The sequence below is a fragment of the Orycteropus afer genome, unplaced genomic scaffold (genome assembly GCF_000298275.1).
Source record: "Orycteropus afer afer isolate SDZICR_OR568_19922 unplaced genomic scaffold, OryAfe1.0 scaffold00002, whole genome shotgun sequence".
Taxonomy (NCBI): domain Eukaryota; kingdom Metazoa; phylum Chordata; class Mammalia; order Tubulidentata; family Orycteropodidae; genus Orycteropus; species Orycteropus afer.
Window position 1 is genome coordinate 34,994,844 of NW_006921589.1, and position 18,686 is coordinate 35,013,529.

Below are 18,686 nucleotides of genomic sequence, written 5' to 3' on the forward strand. Positions count from 1 at the left end.
GAAGTAGGATTGCCCAACCTTCCTTCCGAGGAGTGGCTGGTGGGTTTGAACCACCAGCCCTCTGGTTAGCAGTCAAGTGCCTTAGCCACTATGCTACCAGAGCTCCCTTTTAAATATATAGTTGTTCATAAATGGAATTTGGAGTTAGAATCATGGTTCCATAAATCCATACTAGCTATTTGATTGCTCAGAGTCTTGGCCCCTTATCAGTTGAAAATAATTTTGCTGTGTTTTCTTTTCCTTTATTTCCCATAAGTCCTAGGAATTCAGCCTGTTTTCCTATTTTGGTAAAAATGATGATACTGATATGCAATCATAATTATTTTTATTGATGTCTTAGTATATACAAGCACTGACCTCAATACTTTACATGTATTGTTTTATGAATCCTTATGAAGTAGGTCCTATTTTTATTCCCAATTTATAGATGGAGAAACACAGTCTATATTATAGAATAAAATCCTAATTAAAATTGGTAAAACCAAAAAGTCACTCTAACTGGAAGACACTTGTCTTGGCTCTGCCACTAATTAGTTTTGTGATCTTGGCAGAGTCTTCAGCGTCTCTGGGACTCAGTTACCTAGTTTTTAAAGTGAGAGAAGAAACTTGTCATTTCTAAGGTATCTTTTAGCTGTACATTTTTTATTTATAGGAATCATGTGAATGAAAGAACACTTTAAAAGGTTGAAAATGTAGTGCCATAAGGGAATTTATCCTCTTCTGTTATTTTGCATTTGATCAGACCTTGTTTAGTTCTGAGTATTAAAACAGAATCAAGTATTTTTCAATTAGCTTTCTAAGTAGTACTGAACACATATTTAATTCAGGAAGGAAAAAAGCTAAAAATTTTTATTTTGGGGAAAAAAGACATGCTCTTCAGTTGTCTTAGACATTAAGTGGCTCATTCAGAGCAACATTTTGATAAACCGTGTAAATGAGAGAGGAACATATGGATTAAATTTTCCTTGAAATACATACATACTTAAAAATTAAGAAGAAAAGTGCTTGGCAAACCCCATTTGGGGTTTTGCCAAATGGGAAACATTTTAAAAATAGTTGAAAAATGCAGTTTTATTTCAAAATGCTGCCATAGTCACCCATCCTTATTGATTATATATTTTGTAATTTATTGGTTACTTTCCTTGTATTTATTTTTGCAGTTTCTTTGTGCCCTGGGGCACAAATAATATACATATTTTTTTCCAGACAAGGAACACAGTCCATCAGTCATTGAAGAGCACATCAGAGCATCTATCAGTCCCTGCATGATTCTTGCATCTCGGACGACTCTGGAGGTTTTCGGTTTGATCTTTCTTGGAGTAACAACTGGCATTAATTCTTACTGCTATAATGAAAAATTCTAAGGGCACTTTGTGGTAGAGAAATAAAGGGGATCTGGTCTTTGAAGATATGGAATATGGCAAATAACTTTCAAGTAAATCATTCTATTGCTGTGGAAGGGCTTTGAGGGAATATAAGCCCTGCACTTCATGATTTCATATATAATTCAAAAATAGATTAAAAAAAAAAAAGATTTAGAGATAACATTCCTCTGAATGGATAGGAGAGTTTGGTTTGTCACTGGGTCCCATTGTAAAATTTGAAAAAGAGAAGCATGATTTTCTAAGATCTCAAAAATCACAGGTTTCTGATCAAATCAGGCAGGACTTTTTAGTGTTAAGTTTTGAATTCATCTGAATGAAGTGACTCAACGCAATTTGTGTAATTACTTTGCCAGACAAACTATGGAAGCCACATCCCCACAGATAAACAGATTCAGGTCACTAGAACATTCTCCTGAAAGCTGGCTTTCTAGGTAAGATTTTTTCTCCCATCTCTGTGCTCCTTCTTCCTTTTTTCATAATCAGATCCCTTTGTAAAACTACTATTTTGTCATAAAAATACAAGGAAAGAAGAACAGTTTTCATGGTGTTAAAACCCCAAACCTTAGAAGATGCAATCATAGGCTTCAGCATTCTCTTCAGGGTATGTCAAGACAATGATGAGATTTATTTTCTCAAGACAGAAATATCTTATCCATTGAGGCTAATTTTTAAAACACAAGAGGGTGTTTCATTTTTGTCCTTTTTTTTTTCTATAGTATTGAAATGTTATGTTATTTTAATAATTATTTTTCAATAAATTTTTATGATTTAAAATAAATATTCCTCATTGGGCTCATATATCTTACCCATCCAAAATTGCCCACAGAATTTGTACAATTTCATAAGCTCTGAATTTAAAAATGTTACAGACAACTTTGAAACAGCAGCAAAACAAGAGCAACCATGGTTGAAGGCCTAGATGACGTTCTGGGAACTTCTCATGAGCTTAGTTTTAAGAATAAATAGCCATTCAACAAAATAGAGTGTAATTGAAATATAAAAGAAGTAATTTGGAAATGCTTTATTCTATTTACTTAGAGAATATTATAAATAATGTTAGGAGGTAAATTTTGCTCTCTGGGAATCCAAATATTTTAAATATACTTTATTCTATTCTTCAGTCTAGTTGTTTGAAAAGTAGTGGCATATTCAGAAAGTTCAAAAGAGAGTGAATATAATCACTTTACTAATGGTATTATGAGAAATTATTTCAGTTCATGAATAAAAGAAGCCAGCCACTTATATACTTTCCTCATTATAAGGGACTAATCTGCCATATTTTTGTCAGACCCAAGTATATCATGGTGGCTTGGAGAGTTTGGTCATTGTTACAATTTCTTAGTTAATAAGAGTACTTATTTTTTTGAAAAATAAACTTACTTCAGATGCAGTTTAGCTTTAATAAAATGCACTCATTTTAAGTGTACATTTAGATAAACTGTGATAAATGTAAGACCACCATTGATACAATCTAAACATAGAACATTTCTACCACTCCAAAAAGTTCCTTTATACCTCTTTGCAGTCAATTCCCTTGCTTAGAGACCCTAAGCAACCACTGACCTACTTCATAGCATTTCAGTTTTGCCTGTTCTATAATTTGACATAAATTCGATTATATTTCTTTCACAAAACATAATGCTTCTGAGATTCATCCATGTTGCATGTTTGTCCCTTTTTATTGCTGAGTAGTATTCCATTTTATACCATAATTTGTCCATTCACATTTATTTATTGAACTTTTTATCAAGATTTGAGTGAAAGATTACAGAGAAAATTGATTTTCCATTCAACTGTTCATACATGTTTTGTTTTATGGCATTGAATGTCCATTCACATTTAGTTTGTTTCCATCTTTGGCTATTATGAATAGTTTTATATGAACAAGTGCTTTCATTTCCCTTGGTTAAGTACCCAGGAAAGAAATTGCCCAAATGTACAATAAATGTATTTCCAACTTTATAAGAAACTGCCAAACTGTTTTGCCAAAGTGACATCCTCCTTGGAAGTGTATGTGAGTTCTAGCTGCTCCACATCCTCAGCCAGTGCTATCATTCTTTTCAATATTAGCCATTCTAGTGGGTATGTAATCGTATCCTACTGTAGTTTGCATTTCTCTGATGAGTAGTAATGCTGAGCATCCTTTTATGTGCTTATTAGCCATATAAATATATATTCTTTTGTGAAATTTCTGTTCAAATCTTTTACCCTTTTTAAATTGTTTTCTTACTGAGTTTAGGAAGTTTTTTAAAATATATTTTACATACAAGTCCTTTGCTAGATATATGTATTGCTAATTATTTCAAGAACTGTCTTTTGGCCCTATTATATGAAGAAAATTTTAGGTTATTTTATGTAAAATAAATTTTCTCTACATTGAAGGCCATGTGCCTATTAGGGTTATTAAGCCCACATATTTACTTAGATTACAGTTTTCTAAAGTTTGCTACATAGCACACTAGTTCCTCCAGATGTTGATATTTGCTGTTTGAATAAAAACAGGGAAGCTTTTGGTCAAATACATTTGAAAAACACTGGGTTAAACATATTTATTTTCTTTGAGGCTCTAGTCAATTGAACAAGACAATGTCTGCTCAGTATGGTTTATAATAAGTGTTCATTAATTATCTGATTATCTGAAATGATGGGTGAATAACTGAACAGATAGATAAACAGACATTGTTTTGGTTACTTCGTGCCTCTCTAACAGAAAATACCATGAATAGGTGGCTTGAATGAACAGGAAGTCCAAGTTCAAAGTGCCAGGCTCTAGGGGCTGGGTGAAAGCCCTTCAACCCCGAGTTTCAGCTCAGCCTCCTGCTCCCAGCCCACTGGAGCTGGAGGCTTTAATTCATTCAAGCAGCTTCTGCCTGCTGAGGCTGACAAACCCAAGGGCACCAAGTGAAAAGGCACAGCCCTTGATATTACCAACCCACATGGCAGGCCATTGATTTAAGTCCTTTAAGAGTCCCAAGATAGGTAGAGCATGGTAGGCTGCTGAATGAAGACTCAGCTACATGCAGGGTCCATGCATGCCAAAAGGCTAGGCACCTTCTTCAAAGTTTCTTCTTACATATTGGAAGCAGCCCACATCCCTAAAGCAGCTATTCAGTTGCTCTAGTAGATTCCACCATGGAGTTAATTACGAGTCTTACCATGGGAAATAACTACATCCAGCTGCCCAGCCACCCAACCAGGCCCGCCAAGTTGACAACAACCTTAACTACCACATAGACATACATACATAGAGACTGAGAAGAAGGTAAAAGTATCCATGTCACAGGCAAAGGTAGAATAAAATAAAAGTGTATAGAAAAGACTGAACCCCAGAAGAGAAATCTTTGGAGGAAGAAAGGAAAATTCCTTCCTTATCCAGGGATTCAAAGTTCAGAGGAGTTGGCTTAAGAGTGGAGATGTGGTATACCCTGGAGGCAAAATAATGATCTTGCAGCTCATAGATGAGTAGATGACTAGGAAAAAGGTTTTAGAAAAGGTTTATATTCCTACCCAACCTCATAAAGAGGTGCATAGAATTCATCTTGAGATGCCTATACCACTCATCCCAGCCCTTAGCATCAAACCTGACACTGGGAGACAAGAGATATCCATCCATCCATCCATCATCTATTTTTACCACCTTTTACCATCCATTTACTTAGATACAAAGACATAGTTGGAAAAAGTGATTCCAAAGCAGAAATCCAACTCTCTTAAAAATTAAAAAGAATTTGTGGTCTTGTTTTTAAATCAGTAGCAAAGTAGTAAATCTCAAAGAATACTATCTCCTTTGGAGAGGAACTAAATTGGAAAAGAAGACAATGGTTAAAACATCATTGAATTTTTAAGGGCTTTTAGAAGAGAAGATTGGGAAAGCTGTTAGATTTAACTCATACATGTACTTGTGTTTTTCAAAATGTATCATTTATTAGTAAAAAGTTAAATTATTTATTTACAAACCAGTAACACTAGTTACTTTAGTGTATAATCAATATGATTTATCTGAATATATTTCATCATGATAAGTTATGAAATATTAAGGCTGAAAGCAGTGAATACTGGAAATATGTTTACCTGTGTTTTATTGATTATACAAAGGTTTCAACTGTGTGTATCACAACAAATTATGATAACATTTTGAAGAATAGGGATTCCAGAGCAGTTAATTGTACTCATGCATAATAGACCAAGAGGCAGTTGTTTGAACAGAACAAGGGGGTACTGTGTGGTTTAAAGTCAGGAAAGGTGTGCATCAAGGTTGTGTCCTTTCACCATACTTATTCAATCTATATGCTGAGTAGATAATCTATGTGAAGAAGAACATGGCATCAAGATTGAAGGAAGACTCATTAACAACCTGTGATATATATATGACAAAACATTGATTGTTGAAAGTGAAAAAGACTTGATGCACTTAATGATGGAATTCAAACACTACAGTCTACAGTTGATCATACCTCAACATTAAAAAGAAATAAAAATCCTCACAACTGGACCAATAAGTAACATCATGATACACAGAGAAATGATTGAGGTTGTCAAGGATTTAATTTTACTTGGATCTACAACCAACACCCATGGAAGCAGCAGTCAAGAAATCAAGTGATGTATTACATTGAGCAAATCTGCTGCAAAAGACCTCTTTAAAGGATTCAGAAGCAAATATGTCACTTTGAAGACTAAGGTGCACCCGACCCAAGCCATGGTATTTTCAATCACCTCAAATGCATGTGAAAGCTGGACAATGAATAAGGAAGACTGAAGAATTGATGCCTTTGAATTTTGATGTTGGTGAAGAATGTTAAATATATCATGGACTGTCAGAAGAATGAACTAATAATCTGTCTTGGAAGTATAGGCAGAATGTTCCTTGGAAGCAAGGATGGTGAGATGTCATCTCACATATTTTGGACAGGTTATCAGAAAAGATCGGTTGCAGGAGATGGATGTCATGCTTGGTAAAGTAGAATGTCAGTGACAAAGAGGAAGACTGTCAAAGAGATGGATTGACGCAGTGACTGAAACAATGGTCTCAAACACAGCAATGATTGTGAAATGGCATAGAACTTGGCAGTGTTTCATTCTGTTGTACACATTGGGTCACTAGGAGTTGAAGGCACCTAACAACAACATTCTCAAATAATTGAAAATACTTGTTTAAAATATATTATCACATTTGAATATGTAGTGCTCTTTAGTCAATTAGTGATATACAGGCAGCACAACCTCTGTAATTTTTCAGGTTTGACCCTAAATTAGACTACATTGGTCCCCATCGGGGAGGCAGGTAACTATGACTTTTCCCTCTACTCTCCTGTAGCTCTATCAGTGAGATTTCTCCTGGTCATCTGCAAAGATAAGTAAGGCAGGTTCCAGGTTGTCAGCGCTATGCCCAACTCTAGTGACTTTCCACACTGTGAAAATAGAATTATTTTTTCACTTAAAATTGTTTTTTTGTCCAGAGATGTTCTCACAGTGTCTGAAATCACACACTTTCCCCCTTTACACCTAGTCATACTTTGGTTCAACAGCCTCAGCACGGGTCCTCACTCAGAGTTAAGTTTACTCACTAACACTAAAATGGTTCTTTCTGGTAATATTCCATAAATGGAATTCCTCAGAGATTTACTCCAGCTAAATTAAAAGTGGCATATTTAGCTCAGCTTTTTCTCACTCTTTCTCTGCTAACACATTTCTCTCTCAGATCTAGACAAGAATTCTACAACCTTCAGCCAAATTTCCTCATCTTCTTATCTTCCCTTAGCAGATCCCTGCCATTCATGAGGTAAAATACATTCTAAATTGATCCATCTTTTAGAATAGTGATTATTAACTTTCCTTGTGTCCCAGACTCCTTTGAGAATCAGGTAAAAGTTCCTTTCTTTAGAAAATTGCTCAGATTTGTGTATTATTTCAAGAGGTTCATAGATACCCCAAAATAAGTCCAGGAACAGTCCATAAAAATCCACTAACCTAGGTTAAAAACACTTGCATTTTGAGAACCACTCATGCTAATGTAGTCATAGATACTGTGTTTTTATGCAAATAACACATGCATTACATGGGTGTGGTAGTTACATTTGTATGTCAATTTGGCTGGGCCTGGTTCAGTGGCTGGGCAATTGGTGGTAGTTATTCCCCATGATGAGACTGGCAATTAGCTCCATGGTGGGATCTACCACAAGCAGTTAAGTAGCTGCCTTGGGATGTGGTCTGCTTCCTGTATTTAAGCAGAAGCCTTGGGAATGGTCTCTAGCTTATGACATGCTTGGACCCTGCATGTAGCCGTGCCGTTGTTCAGCAGACTGCCATGCTCTGCCAAACTTGGGACTTACAATGGACTTGAATTAATGGCCTGCTGTGTGGTTTGATAACATCAGGATTGTGCCTTTTTACCTGTCAACCTTGGGCTTGTCAGCCTCAGCAGCCAGCAGCTGTCTGAGTGAAAAAATGCCTCTAGCTCCAGTGGGCCAGGAGCAGGAGGCAGAGCTGGATCCCAAGGTTGAGGGACTTTCACCCAGCCCCTAGAGCCTGGCACTTGGAACTCGGATTTCTAGTCTCTTGAACTGTAAGAGAATAAACTCCTGTTTGTTAAGGCCAACCCATTTGTGGTATATTCTTGTCAGAGTGGTACTAGGTAACCAGAACAATGGGTTTTTTTGCAAACTATGTAACCTCCTTGAACATTAGCTTCTAATGTGTGCTATATGTATTATATGCATGTGTACATTATTTACATAGGCATGTTACATGTGAAAAAATGCAGTAGATTGAGATAGATAGCTAAAATTGAATCAATTCTGACTCATGGCCACCTTGTACAACAGAATGAAACATTACCAAGTCCTACATCATTCTCATGATTGCCTATGATTGTCAGCATGTTTGAGCCCATTGTTGCAACTACCGTGCCAATCCATCTCAACAAGGATCTTCCATGCCCTCATTGACTCTCTTCTTCACCAAGCATAATGTATTCCTCTAGCAATTGATCTCTCCAAAGCAAAAGAGTCAGACAATGTTCTGTTGTAAGCCATAAGGTTTTCATAGGCTAATTTTTGGAACTAGCTTGCCATACTTTTCTTTGTAATCAATTTAGTCTGAAAGTTCCACCGCAACCTGCTCACCATATGTAACACTGCTGGTATTTGAAATATTGGTGGCATAGCTGCCAGCATCTTAGCCACATGCAAGCCACCACAGTGCAACAAATGGACAGACAGGTGTTGGAATGTACTTATAGAGAAGGCAGAATAATAGATTGGGCCAAATGCCAAATGTATTAATTTAAATACAATATTCTTTACTTTGCAATTTTCTCAAAAAACTTATACATGTAAGAAGTAATCACCAAACCAAAACCAAACCCATGGCTATCTAGTCAATTCCAACTCATAATGACCCCTGTAGGGTTTCCAACATTGTAAATCAGACTGCCTTATCTTTCTCCCATGCAGCAGCTGCTAGGTTTGAACCACCAACCTTTTGGTTGGCAGCCATAGTGCCACCAGAACTCCTTAAGAAATCATCACAAAGCTAACAAATTCTAAGGGGAGATCTTTCAGCCTTTGGTTAGTGTCAAAGTTATCAGTTAATGAAGTTCTTCTGCTAATGTGTGATACTTGGACCTAGTCTCCATTTGGGAGCTCTGGTAGCATAGTGCCTAAGGCATTTGACTGCTAACCAGAAGGCTGGCAGTTCAAACCCACTGGCCTCTCCTCAGAAGGAAGATGGGGCAATCTACTTCCAAGGTGGGGCAATCTACTTCCGTAGTGATACTGTTTCGGAAACCCAAGGAGGGGTCGCTATGAGTCAGGTCCGACTCAACAGCACATAACAACAACAGTCTCCATTTACACTGGTTTTGCTTTTTTGCTTTCATTGGAAATTGAAAATCAATATAAATTCACACCAAGATGATAAGATCTTCCCTCCCCCTCAAACTTGGCTCTCTTTTAGTGTTCCTAGTCTCTGTGAATGACGCCACAGCTGGTTCAGATGCAACAACGAGAAACTTGACAATCAGCCTTGATGACTCTCTTTTCTACAAATCTAAATCATCACCAAGTCCTGCCAATTTACTCCCCAAAGATCTATCTAATTTGCCCATTTCTCTGTATCTCTACTACCACCACTCTGGATCAAGCCACCCACATCTTTTCCTTGGGCAACTGGAATAGACTCCCAACTGCCTATTCTGATCCCCTTCAATTTCTTCCTTATATTGTAGGAGTAATCTTTTTGACATGTAAAACTGATTAAACCACCTTGCTGCTTAAAACACTTTTGTGGTTTCCCATTTCTCTTAGGATAACGTGGTCTGCACATACTGGCTCCTACCAATATCTTACAAACCACACTTCCCTATTTTTTATGCCTCAGTCACTCTGGCTTTTCTTCAGTCCCTGTTGCTCTCCATGTACTCACTCCCACCTTGGACATCTCTATATGCTGTTCTCTGGCTGGAAGGGTCTTTTCTCCAGCCTTTGCCTGGTGAACTCTAGATCGTCCTGAGTTCTCAGCTCAAACACCCCTCAGAGCACTGTACACCTAATCTCTGTAGCCCTTGTCACATTTGTACTTCTCTGTTTAAACAACTATCAATTAACATATGCCTTTCCAACTAAATTCTTGACTCACTGTTGAAATCTCCACCATTAGCATAGTGCTTGACACCCAGTAAATGCTCAAAAGTATTTAGTGAATGCTATGGATTGATTTGAATCCCCCCAAAATGTGTGTCAATTAAGCTAGGCCATGATTCTCAGTACTGTGTAATTATCCTCCACTTTGTAATCTAATGTAATTATCCTACATGTTGTAAGTCCTAACCTCTATAGTGTTAATAAGGCAGGGTTAGTGACAGTTATGTTAATGAGGCACGATACATTCTACAGGATTAGGTTGTATCTTGTGTCAATCTCTTTTGCGATATAGAAGAGGTTAAACAAGTGAATAGAGATGAGAGGACCACCAAGAAAGAAGAGCTTGGGGTGGAGTGTGTCCTTTGACCTGGCGTCTCTGAGCTGAGAAACTCCTAGACCCAGAGGAAGATTGATGACAAAGACCTTCTCCCTGAGCCAGCAGAGAGAAAGAAAACCTTCTCTGGGAGCTAGCACCCTGAATTCAGACTTCTAGCCTCTAACTTCTATTTGTTAAAGCAATACACTTGTGGTATTTCTGATATAGCAGTACTAGATAGCTAAGGTAGTGAATAAATGAATTTTTTTTTTCAAGAATTATATTTTAGGTCAGAAACTGTGGACAGGGCTCCCTGTACTCTTTGCTGCTAAATCTAGAGCCCAGTAGCTCCAGGCTGTCACCAAGATAAACATTAAGATGAAGGAGGTAAGTTAGGACACTGCCCAACCTCTGTGAACTTGAACAATTCACTTCTCAGAAATAATCTTCTCTGTAAGGGCATATTTAAATGGGCAGATTTAAAACATCCCCTCCCACATGTATTCATTTACTTATTTATTTAATCAATAGATACTTATTGATTACCTATATATAAAAGTCCCTGGGGCAAAAAGAGCTTATATTTTATTGAGGTTATTGTACATGAGGCCTTGTGCTAAATAAACACTATTTTATTTAATCATTCAACAACCCATGAAATTTTTTTTTTTTTTAATCATCATTCTGTATTTAAATATGCAGAGACCGTAAGTTGAGTAATTTTCCCAAGTAATTAATAGAGCCAGGATACAAAGCCAGGTCTGGTTGTGTTTTCAACCATGACATTGTGTGTTAGACTAATATTCTCTCTGAGAACAACTAGAAAAGTGAGAAAAAATTAATAAAAATGTTTGAAAACTCAGTAGACTTACTGATGCAGCAAAACGTGAAAGACTAAAAACTCAGAAAAGAGGACAGTCCAGGGCTGTGAGCCTAACACTTCACATAGCTTTTCTTCTTAAGGCATTTGGCAATTCTTAAATGACTAAAACAAAAATAACAGCAGTGTATTGTGTGGGTCATAAGATATACAGAAATAAAATTGCAGGGCAATAGGTTTTTCTTTTTTTATATGGCCTTTCTGGCCATGTTTTTTTTAACTCCCACAGAGTGACTGTGTGGGCCTATGCAAGTAAGATGTATAACAGTATTGCTAGGATTGGCTGTGACTATGCAAATAAAGTGTGGCCCATCAGGGGGACTGGTAAGTGCTACCATATCATTAGACTTAAAAAAAGTCAACCACAGATTGAGAGGGGACTTCACGGCCATTAAGGGGTAGAGCACATTCTTGGATTTAGAACTTCCTAGACCCAGAAGACAGAAAGCATTGTAACCCTGGAGATGGCATGAGTGGTGGGAACCATGAGACCAGCATGATATGGCTGTGGTGGGCTTCCAAGTCCATGGAGCCAGCTGGCTGCAGTGGGATTCTTGACCCACAGAGTGAGAGAGCTGAGTGTCTTTAAGCAGAAAGCTTGGTGGTGGAGTAGGGCGCTTCCAGGTGTGTGTCACAGATCTAAAGAGCTACAGCACTTATCTGAACAGAGCAGAAACTGAGAGTGAGGGTTGCCAGTAGGCACAGCTGAAAGCGAGGCCTGCCTGCCCACAGGCAAAGTGGAGAAAGAGCGGAGAGGTTGGAAGCTGTCCTGACTGACAAACCATCTCCTGTCTCCTGAGTTTCTCCTGTTACTTCCACGTTGTTCCTGATCTTGAGTTGCAGCCTATTAATTTTCTAATAAACCCCATAATCTTAAGTATGGTCTGTGAGTTCTGTGTGGTCATTGCAACAAATTATCAAACCCAGAAGAAAAGCAGGAAGTGGCATGGGAGGGACAGCTGGTGTCAGAATTGGTAAAAATGTTGGAGAGTGGAGGTTTGTCTGACCTCTACCTCATGGGAATCAGCTTTGGGCTGATTCTGATGGTGATTCTCTCCCCTCCTTTGTGAAGTTAGATGAAGTCTAATGTTACTACATTACAAAAGTGTACGACGACAGTAGCACAAAGACTGAGAAGGAAGAAATAGAAGTACACTCTTGCATCCAAAATGTAAAAAGAACTACAAATAAGTTAGAAAGAATATCAGCCTAACAGAAAAATGAACATAGCTTCAACAGCTACTGCACGGAAGAAGATACAGAAATGGACAATAAATACATGAAAAGGTGCTTGACCTCATTAGTTATCAGGGAAATGTAAATTAATGTTACAGTGAAAAATCACTATGAATTCATCAGAATGATTAAAATCAGAAAAGACAGATGGCCCAAGTGTCGGTGAAGATATGAAACAACTGGAACTTTTATTCACTGGCGCTAGGACTCTAAACTGATACAACAACTTTGGAAAATTGTTTGGCAAAGTCTACTAAAGTTGAAAAATCTCACACCCTATGATTCTGCAGTTGTACTCCTAAATATATACCCCAAAGAATTGCATACATGTGCACCAAATATATGGACAATAATGTTCATAATAATGAAAGCAACTCAAATTACTGGAATGCCTACAATGGGTAACATTTTTACAACCGATAGACTGAAAAGAGAATGAAGGAACCATTGGTACACAAAACATGAATCTTACAAATACAATACTGAGTTAGAACAGGTCTCAAAGAATTTGTACTGTGATTCCTTTTGCAATATGTAGGCAACACTTCTATATGCTGTTAGAAGTAAGGATAGTAGTTACCTCTGGACAGGAGGGTGGCTTTCTGGGAAGCTGTTAATGTGTTCTTTCTCATTTTGTCAGATGTGTTCACTTTATAACATTAATTGAGCTATACCCTTTCGACTTGACTACTTTTCTTTATGTGTGTTATACTGTAATAAAAATGTTTTTTGAAGTTTGTATTACTCCAGAACCAATATATTAACTCCCTGTGATATGTTAGAAGAATAAAATGAGTTAAATGTGTGCTAACATATTTTTTCCTTGTGATTTGTACATAATACCTGACACTAGCCACTCAGAGCTAGGTCAGACCTCACAAGTTAAAGAACACAGTCCTCCAGAATACCAAGTTTGCCCGAGATTTCAGATGCCAACCACAAGCTTTGGAGTCCTCATGATACCCTTATTCTGACCTGCTGGCTATAAATTTGGGGTTCTCTCTAACCACTCAGGATACCAACCATAAGCTTAGGGGTTACTAGATGCCCCTGACTTCTGGCTTTCTCCCTCCCACTACTCCCTGGAGTTTGGTAATCTATTAGAATGACCCACAGAACTCAAACAAAGTGCTATACTTATTGCAATTTTATTATAGCAGAAAAGATACAACTGAAGAAACACATAGGATGAGATCTGTGAGGATTCTCAGCATGAAGCCTCCATGTCCCAAAAACGGACACACTGCCTTCCCATAAGAGCTCTTGTGGTGCAGTGGTTAAAGCATTTGGCTGTTAACCAAAAGGTTAGTCATTGAAACACACCAGTCTCTCTGCAGGAGAAAGATATATCAGTCTACTTCTGTAAAGATTTACAGCCTTGGAAACCCTATGGGGCAGTTCCAGTCTATCTTATAGAGTTGCTATGAGTTGGAGTCAACTCAATGGCAGTGGGTTTGGTTTGGTTTGGTACTTCCCCATGCTCATCAATGTCTTTCACCAACCAAGAAGCCCACAGAGCTTCCATATCCAGCACCTTTATTGAAGCCTTATGTGGTTATGATGGTTTGAATCATCCTCTAGCCTCTTGATGTCAGCAGACATCACAAGACAGTTTTTCTGACCCTATCTTAATTACCTCATAAGCAAAAACCCTCAGGTGTAGTCTAAAGACTTAGTCAAAGACACTTCAATCACTGGATAAATTCCAAAGTGTTAGGGATTATCACTCAGGAACCAATAACAATTACCAAATTCTTTGGGGAAAGTTAAACTCTTTACCCCACAGCTAACAAAAGCCACAAGCAAAAGCCTCTGAAGGCCTGAAGTGACAAACAAAAGGGGGGACACGGATCCAGTTGAAAGCTAACATCATGGAAAAACAGCCAGCCCAAAAGGACTGTAGTCATGGAGAAACCAAGCTATTGCCAGAATCATGGCACTACATGAAGGATCGTAACAAATTATGGATAACATTGTGAAGAATGAGAATTCCAGAAAAATTAATTGTGCACATGCAGAACCTGTTAATAGACCAAACAGAACAAGCATGCATGTTGTTGTTGCTGTTAGGTGCCATCAAATTGTCTCTGACTCATAGTGACCCTGTTTACAACAAAACAAAATACTGCCCTGTCCTGTGCCAGCCTCACAATCCTTGCTCTACCTAAGCTCATTGTTGCAGCCACTGTGTCAATCCATCTTGTTGAGGGTCTTCCCCTTTTTTGTTGACCCTCCACTTTACCAAGCATGATATCCTTCTCCAGGGAATGGTCCCCTCTGACAACATGACAGAGTAAGTGAAATGAAATTTCACTTCAAGCCATTATCACTTCCAAGGAGCATTCTGGCTGCACTTCTTCCAGAACAGATTTGTTCGTTCTTTTTGCAGTCCACGGTACTTTCAGTATTCTTCACCAACACCACAACTCAACAGGATCAACTCTTCTTCGGTCTTCCTTGTTCATTATCCAGCTCTCACAAGCATATGAGGCGATTAAAAATACCACGGCTTTTGGTTAGGTGCACCTTAGTCCTTAAATTGACATCTTTGTTTTTGAATACTTTACAGAGGTCTTTTGCAGCAGAGTTGCCCAGTACAATTCATTGTTTGATTTCTTGACTGCTGCTTTCATGGGTGTTGATTGTGGATCCAAGTTAAATGAAATCCTTAACAATGCCAATCTTTTCTCCATTTATTTCAATAATGCTTATTGGTCCAGTTGTGGGTTTCCGAGGCAGTATCACTACGGAAGTAGATTGCCCAATGTTCCTTCTGAGGAATGGCTAGTGGGTTTGAACTGGCAGCCTTCTGGTTAGCAGTCAAGTGCCTTAGGCACTATGCTATCTAATACAGCTCCCTGGGGCCCTGAGTAGGGTAGAAAAAGGTGGAGAATGAATCTGGGAAGAAACCTATTGTCACCACATACTTCCCTTCCTTTAGAAGAGTTGTCACTAAACTTGACTGCACATTGGAATCACCTGGGGAGCTTTAAAAATTACTGGTACCAGATCTCAATCTTAGGAATTCTGATTTGATTGACCTTGGTGCAGGCTGGCATCAGGAGGTTTAAAGTCTTCCCAAGTGTTTCTAATCTAAGCCAAGTGAAAACCATTGCAGGATTTCTCAACTACAGCATGACTGACATTTTGAGCTAGATGATTGGGGGGGGGGGAGAGGTGCTGTCCTATGCTTGTGGATATTTTAACAGCACCCCTGGCTGCTACCTATTAAAGGTCAATAGTACTTCCCAGTTATGACAAAATGTCTCCCAAAATAGACACAATGTTCCCTTGGGGACAAAATTGCCTTCCTCCCCACGCTGCAACCCCTCCATGGTTGGTTGAAAACCACTACTGCAGAATCGAGTTTCTCGAAGTGCGGTGCCCAGATGAGTAGCATCAGCCAAGTGGGTCAGGTGGAGGAAGAATTTGTTAGCATTGCAAAGGATCAGCCCTAACTCAGATGTCTGAGTCAAAAACTCTGGGAGAGGGGCCCAACACTTCATTTTAACAAGTCCCCCAGATGATTCTGATGTTCAAGATTGAGCAGTGTCAGATTACCCAATAAGCAAGGTAAGCATGGACTTACTTGTGCTTATTTACTAATCTGTAGTTAGCAACATCACACTTTTCACACAGTGAAACATCAGAGGTTCTGCTTCTAGGTATGGCTGGGGCATTCGTCTCCCTCCCAACCTAACAGTATCTTCCTATAGAATCAAAACCTCTTTTCAAATTTATAATCCCAGACAGTGAATTGAATAACCTGCCTCTATATTGAGAACCAGGCTTTAGAGCCTGAATTGAGTTCTCACTTTTCAGGGAGAACTTTCCCACTTCTGTCAGTCTACACTTATAGTGCTGTTGTTTGCATTTCTAGGGTACTATTTTCTGTTTTCCTCATGTAAACATTTAGTGTATTAACTTTGCCTTGTTTCTGGGTTATTTTAGGCAAGACTTGTCTCCTCAATGATACTGTATGCTCTTGAAGAACAAAAACTGCCAGAATGGATTTCCAGGTGACTTTTGAGCTCTGGTGGTGTAGTGCCTATGGCATTTGACTGCTAACCAGAAGGCTGCCAGTTCAAACCCACCAGCCACTCCTCAGAAGGAACGTTGGGCAATCTACTTCCATAGAGATACCACCTCAGAAACCTAAGGAGGGGTCACTATGAGTTGCAATTGACTCGACGGCAGTGAGTTTTGTTTTCAATTTTTTTTTTTTTTTTTTGGTTTACAGCTTGAGGAGGGGTTGGAGGTCACCTGGGAGATTGGCTGAAGGGAACTGATTTTAAATTCACTCATTCTCACTGTAAGTATTTAGGAATAGCATTTGTGTACAAATAAATCTCCTGGTGATCTTGCTAAACAGCAGATTCAGAGTCAGTAGTTTCCTAATGACCCCATGCGTGGAGCAGAGCAGAGCTATGCTCTGTAGGGGTTTCGGTGGCTGATTTTCCAGAATTAAAGCACCAAGTCTTCCTTCTGCTGAGCCTCTGGGTGGACGTGAACTTCCACCTTTCAGGATTTGCATCACCGAGGAACTCCAGAGACTCAGTAGGTCTAAGGTAAGACCAGAGACTGAATTTCTCACAAAGCTCCAGGAGATGCTGATGCTGCCAGTCCTCACACCATACTTTGAGCAGCAAAGGGCTAAAGTATTCTCAGTAGATTGCATCTAAACTGGAATAAAACAAACAAAAACCCTGCTGCCATAGAGTTATAGAGCCTGGATTATTTAGATAGGACTAGAAGTTAAAACTGGGAGCTCTGGTGGTGTAGTGCCTAAGGCACCTGACTGCTAACCAGAAGGCTGGTGGTTCAAACCCATCAGCTACTCCTCGGAAAGAAGATTGGGCAATCCACTTCTGTAGTGACACCGCCTCGGAAACCCAAGGAGGGGTCACTATGAGTCGGGTCCAACTCCACGGTACATAACAACAACAACAGAAGTTAAAACTTGCCTGAAAATGGCAAAGGGATCTTCTTCAAGTATCCAACAGGATGCTTAACCTTTTCAATTGGCTTCATTGGCAGTGAGTGGGTGTCTGTATTTATTTAGGTTCTTGTGTCTTTCCTGACATTAAAAGAACTTTGTTCTTTGACTGTTTCTTCTGGTTTTCTCTGTCAACAACTATGTCCCTGTGACAACCATTGAGAACTCCAACCCAGTATTATATGTTTGATTAATGCTTAATTAAATAGACAAATAAATGACTGAGTGAATTAATGATAGCTTCAGTGATCTTTTGGTTTCTATGCCTCTGCATAAACCCAATTCATGTATTCTCTAACCAAGTTGTGGGCACTCAGTTAAAAGTGAATTTCTCTTCTACTTTGTATACTTCCCATGCTCAGGTGCCCCCTGCCCCCAAGCAAACTTCAAGCTCTCAACCAGTATACTAAGTACCTGCCTCTAATTTGCAAGACCCTCATGACATTTCCAAGGGTACAAAACTAGAGCTATGCCTCCCTGCCTCATAGACGTACAGACAGATTTTATAACTCCATTCTCCCCTCACCGTTTTTTTTTTTTTTTTTTAATTAGCTAGTTTCTGTCCATTCCTTGGAATTCCCATTGCCAGTGTTAAAAACACAATAATAGTCAAAAAAAGTTTATTTTTATGTGTCTCACCTACAGCTCATTTTCTACAGTCATAATCCATTCCTACTTATTTTGGCCTTAGTGGAGATAAAGGAAATTTCATCTGTACATTAGCAATTTACCCATTTGAAATCCTACTATATTAGGACAATCTGAAATTTTATGTGGATAAAATAAGTAGTCTTTACCAAAAATCATTTTTCTCTTCTGCTTTTCTATTTTGGCAATTCTACCAAAATTATGAGTAAAAAAAAAAAATGCGTCCCACTAGAGATAATTGAATAGAGAACAATAAGCAGTTTAGAGTTTGTAACTAATAAGGTTATGTGTTAGGCTGTCCTGTCAAATGTTGCTGGGAAAACATTGTCAGGGAAGACTTTACGGGAAGACGATAACTTCCAAAGAAGGTTCAAGTTCATAATGGAAAAATTAACTATGAGCCTTTTAATAGCTGACAAAAATACTGCAACATAGCACATTACTATTTCAGGCTTGTCATGAATTATGTCATGTCACAGAGATGATGAAAGAGAAGTTTGCTTACAGCTTTACTGACAGTCCCATGATCTATCTCCCATTGTGCCAAATACTTATCATAACTTAATCTCTTGTAGAATCATAG